Raw genomic sequence first — 5,637 nt, forward strand, 5'->3', positions numbered from 1 at the left:
GAAGTATATGATACCATTGTCGGAGAATTCGACGGTCACCCAGACAGGGCCGCTGCAATAGTCGTCCACGCGCAGCCACAAGCCATGTGGATGACTGTCTTCTATCACCCTAGAAAAAGGGTGAGGGATCCACAGTCGACTTCGCGGCCGGTCACGCAGCTCCATGACAAGAGCGCCATGTCCTCCATGTGGCCTTCTGCTGGCAACGAAATGGCTGGAGGTTAAATGACAAGCGCTCCACTGTGGCCACCCCGGCCCCAGGTACTACATCTCCCATGACCCCGATCTGCATTCCCTCCTCGAGCACTAGTGTCGGTCTCCATAGCTATGGCCGAGACGGAGGCATGGCACTGAGGAGAAGCTCTTGCCATAGCAATAGATGTGTGAGCTCGACCTTTCCCCCTCGCCATGATGGCAGCGGATGCAGGGCAGAGACAGAAGAAGAAGATGGTGACAGCTAGGGGATTGGAATGAGGAGAGGTGGACAAGCATCGCTCTCCATGGCCCCCCTTTGTAGGAGGAGAGCACAGGGCCTGGCTCCTCACCATTTAGGGCGACCGCCCCGTCCCGTCAATCCCGGACCCTACATTTCTGGTCGGGCACATTACTCTAGCGACCGCCCCCTTCGCCAATCTAGCGCCCTACATCCTTTGCTCAACGCACCACTCCTATGACCGCGCCTCTTCGCCAATCCTACGTTTCACGTGCGACGCACGTCGTGGGGGCTGCAGTAAAAGGAGAAGTAATGACATATGTGGAAGTTATTCTCTGGCACGCGTGACCATGCGCCTGTCCGGGCTGGACCCAACATCGCCTCATGTGCGTGCTCACCCTTGTTTTGTGCACAGGTAGTAGCTACCCACCCAATGGTAAAATCAGCTGGGAGATGGCCAAGGATCGACACTGATCCAGATTAATGAAAAAATAAAGAAGATCTCACAAGGCAGATATCATCATGGCAAAAAAATTACAGTGCTAGTCTTCGCCACATGTGTGTGCATTATTTGGGCCTAGCCCAACGATGCCTTGACAATGCATATGGCCCAGGCTCGGGGGCTCCTATCGGTGTATAAAACATAGGTACTTTATACCCTGACATATGCACAAACAATAGTAGCTTCTGTGTTAGCCAAGGCTTGCGGGACATTTCCAAGACCAAGATTCAAGACCCAGCTGATGAAGCTAACTGTAGAGAAGACCAAGACAAAACATCAAGATTAGCACCAAAAGCAACCCTTGCCGGCAAGGCCGAGGCGGCAAGGTGAAGTCCCAGCAAACTCTCACTAGCCACTAGAGCTCCACCTCATAGGGCAGCAAGTCACTAATCTATGAGCTGTCGAACCCGTAGGTGGTTAGGTGGGATTTTTCGGGCACGTGGCAGCATGCTGGAAGGGGATTTACCTTTAATGATACCCGTCCAGAAGTCATGTCAGGATAATAGGAGGTGGATGGGCGAGCGGTGTAGCAAGCTTGCCGGGGCTCCCCCTCCACACAACACCTAACAAAGAATTTAATGCTTTTGTTCTAGTATGGCAGAGTTAGGTATGATAGCATTGTTTCTTATATAATCAACATGAAATTACTATTTTTCCACTTTGGTAACCCCTTAAGCTATAAAAGGAGGGCCAGGGCAACGTTTATAGGGATAGTAGCATTGACCCTTTGCACAACTTGCACGTGTAGCTGCTCTCCCTCTGCACCTTGTTGGGGAAGCACTCTTTGTACTTTTCCCACATACACACCTAATTATACATAGCAGGGGTAGGGTTTGACACTCACGGTGGCCCGAACCTGGGTAAAAGCCCATGCGTCTTCCTTTATTTCTGCTCTTTGCATTAGTACATCTCCCTAGCCGAACCACGAAGGGGCTAGATGGACCCATAGATGGTCGTCCCACCATGACTCACTGCCAGAGGCATTCATATAGAGTCCTCTTGTATCAGTTTTATTGAGTTGTAAGTAAATAAAAGTGTGATGATCATCATTATTAGAGCATTGTCACAGTGAGGAAAGGATGGGGGAGACTATGATTCCCTCACAAGTCGGGAGGACTCCACACGAATAATAACATAAAAATAAAAATAAAGAAAACAAGAGGCCAAAAAGAGCCCAACAAAAAAAACGAATAAAATGATGAGAGAAAAAGAGAGAAGGGGCAATGCTACTATCCTTTACCACACTTGTGCTTCAGTGTAGCACCATGTTTTTCATATAGAGAGTCTCCTTAGTTGTCACTTTCATATACGAGTGGGAATTTTTCATTATAGAACTTGGCTTGTATATTCCGATGATGGGCTTCCTCAAATGCCTGAGGTCTTCATGAGAATGCAAGTTGGATACACACCCACTTAGGTTTCATGTTTAGCTTTCACACACTTATAGCTCTTAGTGCATCTGTTGCATGGCAATCCTTACTCCTTTCATTGAGATCAATTGATGGGCATCTCCATAGCCCGTTGATTAGCCGCATCGATGTGAGACTATCTTCTTTTTTGACTTCCCCTTATTAATATCTATCACCACATTTCGTTCCACCCATGGTGCTATGTCCATGGCTCACGCTGATGTAATGTGTGGGGGTTGAAAAAGCTTTATATGATCGACATATGCTAGGTAGCATTCCACATAAAAAATTATCCTTTTTATCATTTAACTACTCGAGAACAAGCAGGAATTAATCTTGGGGATGCTGATACATCTGCGTCATGTCTATAATTTTTTATTGTTTCATGCTAATATTCCACAACTTTCATATACTTCTGGCAACATTTTATATTATTTTTGAGACTAACATATTGATCCAGTGCCCAGTGCTAGTTCCTTTTTTTGCATGTTTTTTCTTTCACAGAAAACCCATATCAAACGAAGCCCAAACACGAAAAAATTGTACGAAGATTTATTTTGGAATATGTGTGATTTTTGGGAGGTCAAACCAATGCAAACGGAGGCCCACGGCCTTCACAAGGCATAAGGTTGCCACCACTCCCTAGCCGCGCGGGGCTTCCTTGTGGGCACCTCATAAGTCGGTTGGGGTCCTTCAGCCGCAAGGAAGCTTATATCAAGAAAAAATTTGTGTTAAAATTTTAGCCTAATCGGAGTTACGGATCTCCCGGAATACAAGAAATGGTTTTCGACCAAAAAAAAGGAACACGAAATAGAAGAGAACCGAATAGAGAGAGATCAAATTTCGGAGGGGCTCCTGCCCTCCGGGAGCCATGGAGGCCATGGACCACAGGGGGAACTCTCCTCCCATTTAGAGGGAGGCCAAGGAAGAAGAAGAAGGAGGAGGAGGGGGGCTCTCTCCCCCTCTCTCCCAGTGGCGCCAGCACACCGCCGGGGCAACCATCGTGATGGTGATCTACACCAACAACTTTGCCTTCATCAACACCAACTCTCTCCCCCTCTATGCAACTGTGTAAATCTTCTCCCTACTGTAATCTCTACTTGAACATGTGCTTAATGCTATGTATTATTATCTAATGATGTGTGGCAATCTATGATGTTTGAGTAGATTCGTTGTTGTCCTATGGTGCCCTCCGTGTTGCGCAAGCGTGTGGGATTAACGCTGTAGGGAGTTGCAATACATTCATAATTCGCTTATAGTGGGTTGCGTGAGTGACATAAACACAAACCGGAGTAAGGGGGTTGTTGCATATCGGAGTAAGGGGGACTTGTTACTTAGTTCTATGGTTGGGTTTTACCTTAATGATCTTTAGTAATTGCTAATGCTTGGTAGAGTTCCAATCATAAGTGCATATGATACATGTACGGAAAGTATGTTATCTCATGCCTCTCCCTCATATAAAATTGCAATAATGATTACTAGTCTAGTTATCAACTACCTAGGGACAAACCCTTCTCTTGTGTTACAAAAAGCTTTCTACTAAACTAACTAACTTTTATTATCTTGCAAATTACTCCTAGTTTGATTATCCTGCAAAGTACTCGTAGTTTTATTCTTGCAAACTTATCCTATTACACCTACAAAGTAGTTTTGTTCATGTTCTAGGTAAAGCGAATGTTAAGTGTGTGTCAAGTTGTATCGGTGGTGGATAGAACTTGAAGGGAATATTAATTCTACCTTGAGCTCCTTGTTGGTTTTGACACTCTTACTTATTGAAGAGGTTAAATTGATCCCCTATACATGTGGGTTATCACCGCCCCAATAACTGGCCGGTTGGGCCTTCTCTAGTTCTTGATCCACAAAGAGATCATATCTCAACAAATAAGGATGCGGCTGATGCTATGCCAACCTCTCAACAATCGGCTGGTCAATTTGATGCCATAGTCAGTGACATGGTGGAATGATACGTGTACAACGTATCAATAATTTTTTATTGTTCCATGTTGTTATATTATCATTCTTGGATGTTTTACAATCATTTTATAGCAATTTTATATCATTTTTTGGGACTAACCTATAGACATAGTGCCCAATGCTAGTTGTTGTTTTTTGCTTGTTTTTTACTTCATAGAAAATCAATACCAAACGGAGTCCAAACGCAACGAAACTTTTTGGAGAATTTTTCTAGGCCAGAAGACACAGGATGGGCCAAAGAAGTACTAGAGGGGTGCCCCGAGGGGGCACAACCCAACTGGGTGTGCTTGGGGGCCCAGGCGCGCCCTGGTGGATTGTGCCCACCTCGGTGGCCTCCTGCACCGCCTCTTTGCTCAATAAAAACCCCAATATTCCAAAACCCTAGGGGAGTCGACGAAACATTCCAGCCGACGCAAGTTCCAGAAATCATAGATCGAATCTAAACACCATAACGGAGGGGTTCATCATCCTCATTGGTTCCTCTCTGATGATGCGTGAGTAGTTGATTGTAGACTTACGGGTCCGTAGTTAGTAGCTAGATGGCTTGGTGTCTCCTCTTCCTCCTTCCTTTACCTCTGTTCGTGCCACTCCATCTCCCTCTTTGCCCCCTCTTTCTCCCAGATCTCGCTAGTGGTGGCAACGGCACACGCGTTCACCCGACAGCTACAAGAGAGTTGCCGCGGTGGTGGCATGAGCTCAGCTAGAGAAATGAATAGAGTATGAGAAGGCATGGGAATGTGGAGCTTGCAATTGCTGCAATAGACCAAGAGGATAATAACCATAATAGCTCGCCCACTCACCAAAAAGAAGCGAACAAATAAAAATCCAAGAACACAAACCTGCATTGCAATAGGCGAGTTCTCAGCTGCTCCTCGGAGCGACTTTTCTCTGGCTCGTGATTGTTGGTCTGGCTACCAGCTAGTCACTGATGCGGAGAATGGCCCTTGCGGCCCCCTTCTCTGAGGGCGAGGTCTGGGCTGCCATTAGGGGCATGAACCCTACCCCGGCCTCTGGTCCAGATGGCCTCCTGGTTAAATTCTTCGAGACCTTATGGAATGTGATCAAGCCTGAGATCATGGCCATCTTCGACGAATTCTATGTTGGGTCCATCGACCTTGGGCGCCTCAACTATGGGATCATCTCGCTGATCCCAAAGGTGCCTGGGGCGTCCGACATCCGCCAGTTTCATCCAATCACGGTGATTAATGTGATCTTCTGGATCCTGGCAAAAGGGTTCGCCAATAGGGTGACCCTTCTTGCCGACCTCATTACCCACCCCAACCAATCTACCTTCATTCAAGGCCAGTATATCCTGGATG

The sequence above is a fragment of the Triticum dicoccoides genome, chromosome 4A (assembly GCF_002162155.2).
Source record: "Triticum dicoccoides isolate Atlit2015 ecotype Zavitan chromosome 4A, WEW_v2.0, whole genome shotgun sequence".
Lineage (NCBI taxonomy): Eukaryota > Viridiplantae > Streptophyta > Magnoliopsida > Poales > Poaceae > Triticum > Triticum dicoccoides.